This window comes from Triticum dicoccoides, chromosome 2B (assembly GCF_002162155.2).
Source record: "Triticum dicoccoides isolate Atlit2015 ecotype Zavitan chromosome 2B, WEW_v2.0, whole genome shotgun sequence".
NCBI lineage: Eukaryota > Viridiplantae > Streptophyta > Magnoliopsida > Poales > Poaceae > Triticum > Triticum dicoccoides.
Genome location: NC_041383.1, coordinates 143,370,195 through 143,383,577, shown reverse-complemented (window position 1 = coordinate 143,383,577; position 13,383 = coordinate 143,370,195).

Here is a 13,383-nt window from a genome sequence, read left to right as displayed (position 1 = left end):
GAGATACCCGTAGTCTACCTTTATAGTCACCCAGTTACGTTGTGACGTTTGGCATACCCAAAGCACTCCTACGGTATCCGGGAGTTACACGATCTCATGGTCTAAGGAAAAGATACTTTGACATTGCAAAACTCTAGCAAACGAACTATACGATCTTGTGCTATGTTTAGGATTGAGTCTTGTCCATCACATCATTCTCCTAATGATGTGATCTCGTTATCAATGACATCCAGTGTCCATAGTCGGGAAATCATGACTATCTGTTGATCAACGAGCTAGTCAACTAGAGGCTCACTAGGGACATGTTGATGTCTATTATTCACACATGTATTACGATTTCCAGATAACACAATTATAGCATGAATAAAGACAATTATCATGAACAAGGAAATATAATAATAATGCTTTTATTATTGCCTCTAGGGCATATTTCCAACAGTCTCCCACTTGCACTAGAGTCAATAATCTAGTTACATTGTGATGAATCGAACACCCATGGAATTCTTGTGTTGATCATGTTTTGCTCTAGGGAGAGGTTTAGTCAACGGATCTGCTACATTCAGGTCCGTATGTACTTTACAAATCTCTATGTCTCCATCTTGAACATTTTCACGAATGGAGTTGAAGCGACGCTTGATGTGCCTTGTCTTCTTGTGAAACCTGGGCTCCTTGGCAAGTGCAATAGCTCCAGTGTTGTCACAGAAGAGCTTGATCGGCCCCGACGCATTGGGTATGACTCCTAGGTCGGTGATGAACTCCTTCACCCATATTGCTTCATGTGCTGCCTCCGAGGCTGCCATGTACTCCGCTTCACATGTAGATCCTGCCACGACGCTTTGCTTGCAACTGCACCAGCTTACTGCCCCACCATTCAAAATATACACGTATCCGGTTTGTGACTTAGAGTCATCCAGATCTGTGTCGAAGCTAGCATCGACGTAACCCTTTACGACGAGCTCTTCGTCACCTCCATAAACGAGAAACATTTCCTTAGTCCTTTTCAGGTACTTCAGGATATTCTTGACCGCTGTCCAGTGTTCCTTGTCGGGATTACTTTGGTACCTTCCTACCAAACTGACGGCAAGGTTAACATTAGGTCTGGTACACAGCATGGCATACATAATAGAACCTATGGCTGAGGCATAGGGGATGACGCTCATCTCTTCTATATCTTCTGCCGTGGTCGGACATTGAGCTGAGCTCAATTTCACACCTTGTAACACAGGCAAGAACCCCTTCTTGGATTGATCCATATTGAACTTCTTCAATATCTTATCAAGGTATGTGCTTTGTGAAAGACCTATGAGGCGTCTCGATCTATCTCTATAGATTTTGATGCCTAATATATAAGCAGCTTCTCCAAGGTCCTTCATTGAAAAACTTTTATTCAAGTAGGCCTTGATGCTGTCCAAGAGTTCTATATCATTTCCCATCAACAGTATGTCATCTACATATAATATGAGAAATGCTACAGAGCTCCCACTCACTTTCTTGTAAACGCAGGCTTCTCCATAAGTCTGTGTAAACCCAAACGCTTTGATCATCTCATCAAAGCGAATGTTCCAACTCCGAGATGCTTGCACCAGCCCATAAATCGAGCGTTGGAGCTTGCACACTTTGTCAGCATTCTTAGGATCCACAAAACCTTCCGGCTGCATCATATACAATTCTTCCTTAAGGAAACCATTAAGGAATGCCATTTTGACGTCCATTTGCCATATTTCGTAATCATAGAATGCGGCAATTGCTAACATGATTCGGACGGACTTCAGCTTCGCTACCGGTGAGAAAGTCTCATCGTAGTCAACCCCTTGAACTTGTCGATAACCCTTAGCGACAAGCCGAGCTTTATAGATGGTCACATTACCATCCGCGTCTGTCTTCTTCTTAAAGATCCATTTATTTTCTATGGCTCGCCGCTCAACGGGCAAGTCAGTCAAAGTCCAAACTTTGTTTTCATACATGGATCCTATCTCGGATTTCATGGCTTCTAGCCATTTGTCGGAATCCGGGCCCGCCATCACTTCTTCATAGTTCGAAGGTTCACCGTTGTCTAACAGCATGATTTCCAAGACAGGGTTGCCGTACCACTCTGGTGCGGAACGTGTCCTTGTGGACCTTCGAATTTCAGTAGGGGCTTGATCAGAAGTATCTTGATCATTAACTTCCTCTCTAGTCGGTGCAGGCACCTCAGGAACATTTTCTTGAGTTGCGCCATTTTTCGGTTCAAGAGGTAATACTTCATCAAGCTCTACTTTCCTCCCACTTACTTCTTTCGAGAGACACTCTTTCTCCAGAAAGGACCCATTCTTGGCAACAAAGATCTTGCCTTCGGATCTGAGGTAGAAGGTGTACCCAATAGTTTCTTTTGGGTATCCTATGAAGACGCATTTTTCCGACTTGGGTTCGAGCTTTTCAGGTTGAAGTTTCTTGACATAAGCATCGCATCCCCAAACTTTTAGAAACGACAGCTTAGGTTTCTTCCCAAACCATAATTCATACGGTGTCGTCTCAACGGATTTCGACGGAGCCCTATTTAAAGTGAACGCGGAAGTCTCTAAAGCATAGCCCCAAAAGGATAGCGGTAAATCGGTAAGAGACATCATAGATCGCACCATATCTAATAGAGTGCTATTACGACGTTCGGACACACCATTGCGCTGAGGTGTTCCAGGCGGCGTGAGTCGTGAAACTATTCCACATTTTCTTAAGTGTGTGCCAAACTCGTGACTCAAGTATTCTCCTCCACGATCTGATCGTAGAAACTTGATTTTCCTGTCACGTTGATTTTCAACCTCACTCTAAAATTCCTTGAACTTTTCAAAGGTTTTAGACTTGTGTTTCATTAAGTAGATATACCCATACCTACTTAAATCATCAGTGAGGGTGAGAACATAACGATAGCCACCGCGAGCCTCAACACTCATCGGACCGCACACATCAGTATGTATGATTTCCAATAAGTCGGTTGCTCGCTCCATTGTTCCTGAGAATGGAGTCTTGGTCATTTAACCCATAAGGCATGGTTCGCACGTGTCAAACGATTCATAATCAAGAGACTCTAAAAGTCCATCAGCATGGAGCTTCTTCATGCGTTTGACACCTATGTGACCAAGGCGGCAGTGCCACAAGTATGTGAGACTATCATTATCAACCTTACTTCTTTTGGTACTCACATTATGAACATGTGTAGCATCACGTTCGAGATTCATAAAGAATAAACCATTTACCATAGGAGCATGACCATAAAACATATCTCTCATAAAAATGGAACAACCATTATTCTCAGATTTAAAAGAGTAGCCATCTCGAATTAAACGAGATCCCGATACAATGTTCATGCTCAAAGCTGGCACTAAATAACAATTATTAAGGTTTAAAACTAATCCCGAAGGGAGATGCAGAGGTAGCGTGCCGACGGCGATCACATTGACCTTGGAACCATTCCCGACGCGCATCGTCACCTCGTCCTTTGCCACTTTCCGCTTATTCCGCAGCCCCTGCTTTGAGTTACAAATGTGAGCAACTGCACCGGTATCAAATACCCAGGAGCTACTACGGGCACTAGTAAGGTACACATCAATTACATGTATATCACATATACCTTTTGTTTTGCCGGCCTTCTTATCCGCTAAGTACTTAGGGCAGTTCCGCTTCCAGTGACCGCTTCCCCTGCAATAAAAGCACTCAGTCTCGGGCTTGGGTCCATTCTTTGGCTTCTTCCCGGCAGCTTGCTTGCCGGGCGCGGCAACCTCCTTGCCGTCCTTCTTGAAGTTCTTTTTACCCTTGCCTTTCTTGAACTTAGTGGTTTTATTGACCATCAACACTTGATGTTCCTTCCTGACTTCTACCTCTGCTGATTTCAGCATAGCAAATACTTCAGGAATGGTCTTTTCCATCCCCTGCATATTGAAGTTCATCACAAAGCTCTTGTAGCTTGGTGGAAGCGACTGGAGGATTCTGTCAATGACCGCATCATCCGGGAGATTAACTCCCAGCTGAGTCAAGCGGTTATGCAACCCAGACATAGTGAGTATGTACTCACTGATAGAACTGTTTTCCTCCATCTTACAGCTGAAGAATTTGTCGGAGACTTCATATCTCTCGACCCGGGCATGAGCTTGGAAAACCATTTTCAGCTCTTCGAACATCTCATATGCTCCATGTCTCTCAAAACGCTTTTGGAGCCCCGGCTCTAGGCTGTAAAGCATGCCGCACTGAACGAGGGAGTAGTCATCGGAACGTGCCTGCCAAGCGTTCATAACATCTTGTTCTGCAGGGAGAACGGGTGCGTCACCAAGCGGTGCTTGTAGGACATAATCTTTCTTGGCAGCTATGAGGATGATCCTCAGGTTCCGGACCCAGTCTGTATAGTTGCTGCCATCGTCTTTCAGCTTGGTTTTCTCTAGGAATGCGTTGAAGTTGAGGACTACGTTGGCCATTTAATCTACAAGACATATTGTAAAATATTTAGACTAAGTTCATGATAATTAAGTTCAACTAATCAAATTATTAATGAACTCCCACTTAGATTAGACATCCCTCTAGTCATCTAAGTATTACATGATCCGAGTTAAACTAGACCGTGTCCGATCATCACGTGAGACGGACTAGTCAACGTCGGTGAACATCTTCATGTTGATCGTATCTTCTATACGACTCATGCTCGACCTTTCGGTCTTCTGTGTTCCGAGGCCATGTCTGTACATGCTAGGCTCGTCAAGTCAACCTAAGTGTTTGCATGTGTAAATCTGTCTTACACCCGTTGTATGTGAACGTCTGAATAAAACACCCGATCATCACGTGGTGTTTTGAAACAGCGAACTGTCGCAACGGTGCACAGTTAGGGGGAACACTTCTTGAAATTAGTATGAGGGATCACCTTATTGACTACCGTCGTTCTAAGTAAACAAGATGCAAAACATGATAAACATCACATGCAATCAAATAATAAACGTGACATGATATGGCCCATATCACATAGCTCCTTTGATCTCCATCTTGGGGCTCCATGATCATCTTGTCACCGGCTTGACACCATGATCTCCATCATCATGATCACCATCATCGTGTCTCCATGAAGTTGCTCACCAACTATTACTTCTACTACTATGGCTAACGCGTTTAGCAATAAAGTAAAGTAATTTACATGGCGTTTCTTGATGACACGCAGGTCATATAAAAGAATAAAGACAACTCCTATGGCTCCTGCCGGTTGTCATACTCATCGACATGCAAGTCGTGAATCCTATTACAATAGCATGAACATCTCATACATCACATATAGATCATTCATCATTCATCACAACTTTGGCCATATCATATCACAAACCACTTGCTGCAAAAACAAGTTAGACGTCCTCTAATTGTTGTTGCAAGTTTTACGTGGCTGAATTAGGGTTCTAGCAAGAACGTTTTCTTACCTACGTTAAAGCCACAACGTGATTTGTCAACTTCTATTTACCCTTCATAAGGACCCTGTTCATCGATTCCGCTCCAACTAAAGTAGGAGAGACAGACACCCGCCAGCCACTTTATGCAACTAGTGCATGTTAGTCGGTGGAACCGGTCTCACGTAAGCGTACGTGTAAGGTTGGTCCGGGCCGCTTCATCCCACAATACCGCTGAAGCAAGAAAGGACTAGTAACGGCAAGAAAGTTGACAAATCTACGCCTACAACAAATTGTGTTCTACTCGCGCAAGAAGAACTACGCATAGACCTAGCTCTGATACCACTGTTGGGGAACGTTGCAGAAAACAAAAAATTTCCTACTCGTTTCACCAAGATCAACTAGGAGTTCATCTAGCAACGAGTGATTAGATGCATCTACATACCTTTGTAGATTGCGCACGGAAGCGTTCAAAAGAACGGTGATGATGTAGTCGTACTCGACGTGATCCAAATCACCGATGACCAGCGCCGAACGGACGGCACCTCCGCGTTCAACACACGTACGGGACGGGAGACGTCTCCTCCTTCTTGATCCAGCAAGGGGGGAGGAGAGGTTGATGAAGATCCAGCAGCACGACGGCGTGGTGGTGGATGCAGGGCGTCACAGCAGCAGGGCTTCGCCGAGACTACGAGGGAGAGACGTAACGGGGGGAGATGGAGGCGCCAGGGGCTGGTGTGAAATCCCTCCTCTCCCCCCCACTATATATAGGGGTGCCAGGGGGGCGCCGGCCCTAGTAGATGGCATCTACTAGGGGGGGCGGCGGCCAAGGGGAGGTTTCCCTCCCCCCCAAGGCACCTAGGGGTGCCTTCCACCACATGGACTCTTCCATGGTGGAAACCCTAGGCGCATGGGCCTATAGGGGCTGGTGCCCTTGGCCCATCTAGGCCAAGGCGCAACCCCTACAGATCATGTGCCCCCCCGGGACAGGTGGCCCCACCCGGTGGACCCCCGGGACCCTTCCGGTGGTCCCGGTACAATACCGATAACCCCGAAACTTGTCCCGATGCCCGAAATAGCACTTCCTATATATAATTCTTTACCTCCGGACCATTCCGGAACTCCTCGTGACGTCAGGGATCTCATCCGGGACTCCCAACAACATTCGGGTTTCTGCATATACATATCTTCATAACCCTAGCGTCACCGAACCTTAAGTGTGTAGACCCTACGGGTTCGGGAGACAAGCAGACATGACCGAGACGACTCTCCGGTCAATAACCAATAGCGGGATCTGGATACCCATGTTGGCTCCCACATGCTCCACGATGATCTCATCGGATGAACCACGATGTCGAGCATTTAATCAATCCCGTACGCTATTCCCTTTGTCTATCGATATGTTACTTTCCCGAGATTCGATCGTCGGTATCCCAATACCTCGTTCAATCTCGTTACCGGCAAGTCACTTTACTCGTACCGTAATGCATGATCCCGTGACCAGACACTTGGTCACTCTGAGCTCATTATGATGTTGCATTACCGAGTGGGCCCAGTGATACCTCTCCGTCATACGGAGTGACAAATCCCAGTCTTGATCCATGTCACCCAACAGACACTTTCGGAGATACCTGTAGTCTACCTTTATAGTCACCCAGTTACGTTGTGACGTTTGGCATACCCAAAGCACTCCTACGGTATCCGGGAGTTACACGATCTCATGGTCTAAGGAAAAGATACTTTGACATTAGAAAACTCTAGCAAACGAACTATACGATCTTGTGCTATGTTTAGGATTGGGTCTTGTCCATCACATCATTCTCCCAATGATGTGATCTCGTTATCAATGACATCTAGTGTCCATAGTCAGGAAACCATGACTATCTGTTGATCAATGAGCTAGTCAACTAGAGGCTCACTAGGGACAGGTTGGTGTCTGTTATTCACACATGTATTACGATTTCCGGATAACACAATTATAGCATGAATAAAGACAATTATCATGAACGAGGAAATATAATAATAATGCTTTTATTATTGCCTCTAGGGCATATTTCCAACACTCACCTCTCAGCCCACCTGGCCCAAGTCCAGCTGGCGGCCCAGCCCATCGCCGCTTCCCCCCCTGTCGTCTTGCTCCCTCGCCAGAAGGACAGAGGCGTGTCGCCCGCGCGCGCGCTTGCCCCGGCCACCTCCTCCCTCCTAGCCTGCCTGGCTCCCCCTCGCCGCGCCTAGACGATGCCAGCGCGACTCCTGGACGCCCTGGACCTTCCTCTCTCTCCCCCGAACGCTCTCCCTCTCCTCTGTTCTTTCCGCCCGAGCGCCTCCGTCGCCACCGACGCCGTTCGCCGCGGCCACAGCCACCGCCTCGCCTCCCCGACGCCTCCCAAAGCTCCGCCTCGACCTACTCTTCCTCCCCACCGCTCCAAGCAACACCAAGAGCCCTGCAGTGACGCCATCGCCGCCGTCTTCACCGACGGGCACTGAAGATCGCCGGCCCGATTCTCCGTCACCAGGTCGCCCCTGAGCCCACTAACCATCCCTGCAGCTCCGCGGTGAGCCGTTAACCCGATTCCCCCTTGCCCCATCGTCCCTCGCGTGCTCTAGCCCCGATCCCCAACCATGACCGAAGCATCTCGCCGCCGGCCATGGCATAGCCGTGGCCACAGCCACTGGAGCTCCCACCCGAGTACACCATCGTGCTCAGAACGTCTCCACGAGCCCGTTGCATGCTGCAGCTCGCCCTCTCATACCCCCTAGTGGTCGCCCGTGTCTCACCCGAGCTCCGGCGGCCGCAACCGAGCTCGCCGCCGTCGACTCCGGCCACCCCAGGCCCGGAGACCATGACCATCCGACGCGCCATCGCGCCAGCTCTCCGTGGGGCAAAGGGTGCACTGAATGGTGCAGTATAGACGAAACCCGAGCCACCCCGGTGCGTCTCCGCCGCGTTTTTGGTCGCCGCCGGCCAAACTCCGGCGAGCCGACGTGGCTCCGTCATTAGGAGCTAACCCAACTAACTAAACAACCTACAGCCACTGACCGTAGGCCCCACCCCTGGTCAAACCCCAGTCAGCGCTGGGTTTGACCGGGATTAGTTCCTGTGTCACTGACGTGTGGACCCCGCACGTTAGGTTTCACCTGGACCTGGCCGTTGACTCGCTGACATCATGCTGGCGTCACGCTGACGCAGTTAATTCCTTCTGGATTTAAAAATAATTCAGGAAATTTCAGAAAATGCCCTAAACTTCTAAAAATCATATAAAATCAACCGTAACTCCAAATGAGATAAATTATATATGAAAAATTATCAGAAAAATTCAAGGAACCCATCTGTACCATTTTCATGCATGTTTGAATAATGTTTGTCCTCTGTTTTGGACAAAACAAATAAAGGGCATTTAAATAACCATATATGGAGTTGGAATTTGAATCATGTATTCAAACCAACCTCATTTAAATCACAGCTAGGTGCATTAGCCCAAAACACATTCATATTGCCATGTCATAGCATGCATCATATTGTGCATTGCATTGATCGTGTTTCTTCTGTGTTTGCCGGTGTTGTTCCCCCTCGATAGACGTTGTACCGATGATGTGATCGTTGACACTGACGAAGACTCAATGCTATCTTAAGAAGTGCCAAGCAAGCAAAACCCCCCCTTGTTCATTCCGATACAATCCTACTCTCTCGCCCTGCTCTCTTTTACTGCATTAGGACAACAACGAGTCATTTGTTACTTGCTGCGGTAGCTGAACCCCTTTATCCTTTGCATGACCTGTCATTCCACAGTAAATAGATGAAACCCACTAGCATGATTAGGAGTTGTTTGAGCCCTGTTGTGCCTACTCATTCATGTTTGTTTGTCATGCCTGCTATTGCTTAGAGTTGAGTCAGGTCTGATTCATCGGGAATGAATCAGAGGTGTGTGAACATGTCCTACTGTGTGTGAGCTAAGTGTATGAACACGATTTGGTAAAGGTAGCGGTGAGAGGCCATGTAGGAGTACATGGTGGGTTGTCTCACTGAAGCCGTCCTTAGGAACTAAGTTCTGTGTTTGTGATCCATGATTCAGCTACTACCACGCATTGGGCCCGAAACCAATGGACCCTCTTGGCTTCTTAATCACCCTTGTCCTCTGTCCAGGAGTTGCAAGTAGTTTCTGGTGTTTGTAGTATGCTGGAGGCCGTGGGCAGCGCTGACCGGAGGGGTGGGCTGTGATGCGGTAGGCACGTGGCACGATGTATCGGGCACCCGTTTGGTGTCTCGGGAACCCTGCACACATCGTTTGGGGCTGTGAGCGAAACTCCGGCTGGATCTGCTCGCGGATGGAACCCGAATAGGCGATAAACCTGGACTAGAGACTTGAGTGCTTAGGCAGGCCGTGGCCGACACCCACGTTGGGCTTCCGCTTGAAGGTTGCCGAGTACATGTCGTGTAAACGGCGGTAAGTGGTGAGAGCGTGTGTGAAGAAGTACACCCCTGCAGGGTTAACATCATCTATTTGAATAGCCGTGTCCGCGGAAAAGGACTTCTGGGTTGCCTATACAGTTCATAGACAAGTGAAAGTGGATACTCTAAAATACGCAAGATAAGCGTGAGTGCTATGGATGGCGTTCTCGTAGGGCGACGGGAGCGGATCCATAGTGGTGTATTGGTTGGTGAATATGTGGACTCGTGTGCGCCACCTCAAAAGAGTTGCTTGCAGTCGTAGTTTAGGATAGCCACCGAGTCAAAGCTGGCTTGCTGCAGTTAAACCCCACCATCCCCTTTGTTGATAATGATGCATATGTAGTTAGTTCTGATGTAAGTCTTGCTGGGTACATTTGTACTCACGTTTGCCTATTTTATGTTTTGCAGAGAGAGACTTCAGTCTCACTAGTAGTTCCACATGGACTTCGATGTTTAGCTTGTTACCTCAGCTGCGATCTTGTGCCTCGGCAGGATTTGGTAGATAGTCAGGCTTCTCAGCCTTTTTCATTTATAGATGTCTGTACTCAGACATGTTAGCTTCCGCTTGTGCTTTGACTTGTATGCTCTGAATGTTGGGTCGTGAGACCCATGTTTGTATTATCTCGCTCCTCGGAGCCTATTGAATAAATACTTGAGTCGTAGAGTCATGTTGTGATGCCATGTTGTATTTGCACATATCGAGCATATTGTGTGTATGTTATTGAAATGCTTGGTATGAGTGGGATCTGACTATCTAGTTGTTTATCCTTAGTAGCCCCTCTTACCGGGAAATGTCTCCTAGTGTTTCCACCGAGCCATGGTAGCTTTCTACTGCTCCGGAACACTTAGGCTGGCCGGCATGTGTCCTTCTTCGTTCCTGTGTCTGTCCCTTCGGTGAAATGTCACGCGATGAATACCAGAGTCCTGCTAGCCCAGTGCTACAGCCTGGATTCACTCACTGATGACCGACACGTTCGATGCTGGGTCATGGATGCCTGTCCCTGTAGGTTTGTGCCACTTTGGGTTTACGACTAGCCATGTCAGCCCGGGCTCCTTATCATATGGATGCTAGCGACACTATCATATACGTGTGCCAAAAGGCGCAAACGGTCCCGGGCAAAGGTAAGGCGACACCTGTGGGAATACCGTGCGTGAGGCCGCAAAGTGATATGAGGTGTTACATGCTAGATCGATGTGGCATTGAGTCGGGGTCCTGACATAGTTGAACAGAAGTCGGTGGAGTAGCGCGCGGTGGAGGCTGGATGAACATGAGCCCGTGGATGAACAGTCGCAGGTGGAGGCTGGAGGAGGTCGACGGTGGATGAACAGTAGCCCGTGGAGGCTGGAGGGGGTCGATGGTGGAGATGAACAGTATCCCGTGGAGTCCCGTTTTGCGGTACGCCACACCCCTCCCGATGAACAGGACCCCCGTTTTGACCGTAGCGCTCCAACACAAGTCCGTTCCCTCCGTTTTGTGGTACGCCACACCCCTCCCGATCAACAGGACCCCGTTTCGACCGTAGGAGGTCCGTTTCCTCCGTTTTGCGGTACGCTAGACCCCTCCCGATTAATAGGATCCCATTTCGACCGTGGCCGATCGAACACAAGGCTGTTTCCTCCGTTTTGCGGGACACTAGGACTAGTTTCCATCGGTTGTTCCGTCCAAGCCCTCCCGATGAACACGAGGACGCATTCCGTTTTGACCCAGCCGGTTGGCTCCCCATGAACACGACGACGCTGTTTCTCCGTTCCGACCTAGCCATGTACATGAGCCCTGGCCGTACATATGCGCGAGTAGGCATTCGAGACCCTGCCCGTATGTACATACGTGGCCGTATTTTCTTTCTTGCACACTGGTCGCTGTACGTACGTGTACATGCTACGTGTGTGCCTCTACATCGACCAGTATGTACGTAGACGTTCACGACCAGAATGACAATGCTACGTACGCTTCGATCAGGTGGGTCCCGACTGTCAGGCACTTCCCTGTGTGCGAAGATGTAGCTGGTGGGTCCCAGCAATCAGGGGGGCGAATCGTTTTTTTGCCCGGACGCACTTCCTTGTGTGCGAAGATGTAGCTGGTGGGTCCCAGCAGTCAGGGGGAAACATTTTTTTCGCAAAATACAATGGCCCATCCGGTTGGTCCCCGCTGTTAGGTGGAGGAATGATTATTTTGCGCGTATTAAGGAGGCACTTCCTTGTTGCGGCCATGGACCCAACTGTTAGCCTCTCCACGTACAGTACTCTTCCGATGGAAGTAGTTCCTTGACCACATTGACCACGCCACGCCAAGAGCACCAGGGCTGTGTACGACGGCGAGGCCTAGGAAGGGGATGATGCGAAGCCGGGGAAGACACGGTAGTGGATGCCCACGCGTAGAGGAGTACGAGGGTTCACTGGTTCGCTGCAGTATGAGGCTGCTGTCGCCGTAGAATAACAGGGGTGTGGGTGAGTAGAGGGATGGCCTGGCCAGCGGTGGGAATAGTAGTGGCGGTGAGGCCTCCGCGGCACCACAGCCAGCCATGGGAGGCAGGAGCATGCGGCACGACCGGCGCTGCTTTGGGCGGCTGGAGCAACAAGACCAGAGGTTGAAGAAGCACTACGGTCGTTGGATGGACATCGTACGGTCACTAGAGCTAGAATCGTTCATATTGACTAAGTTGACAAAGCACTTCGTTCCCATCCACTTAGTAGGCCCACAAGTCAGCCTCCCACCAAGGTGGGTCCCAACCAGCAGGGGGAGTATTCATTTTTTGTGCGTAATAAGGAGGCACTTCCGGTGGGTCTGAGCTGATAGAGGGGGGAACGTTTTTCCGCGCAATACAGTGGCCCGTCTGGTGGGTCCCAGCAATCAGGGTGAAACGTTTTTTTCGCGAAATACGGTGGCCCGTCCGGTGGGTCCCTGCTGTCAGGTGGAGGAATCATTATTTTTCCGTGTTGTAAGGAGGCACTTCCTTGCTGCCGTCGTGGACCCAGCTGTCAGCCTCTCCACGTACAGTCCACGTCTGATGGAAGCCGTTCCTTGACCATGTTGACCACGCCGCGCCGAGAGCACCAGGGCGGTGGACGACGGCGAGGCCTAGGAAGGGGAAGCCCATGCGGAGAGGAGTACGACGGTTCACTGGTTCGGCTGCGGTGTGAGGCTGCCGTCGCCGCGGAATAACAGGGGGTGTGGGTGAGTAGAGGGATGACCTGGCCAGCGGTGGGAGTAGTAGGGGGCGGTGAGGCCTCTGCGGCATCACAGCTGGCCACGGGAGGCAGGAGCAGGCGACATGACCGACGCTGCTTTGGGCGGCTGAAGCAAGAAGACCAGAGGTTGAAGAAGCATGACGGTCCTTGGATGGACATCATACGGTCACTACAGCTAGAATTGTTTATATTGACTAAGTTGACAAAGCCCTTGGTACGTGTCAACTTAGTAGGCCCACAGGTCAGCCTCTGAAATAGTGCGCCCCAGATGTCAGGGGGAGGAATCATTTTTTGGGCGGCTGAAGCAAGAAAATCCGAGATTGAAGAAGAAGCACGACATCCGTTGGATGGACA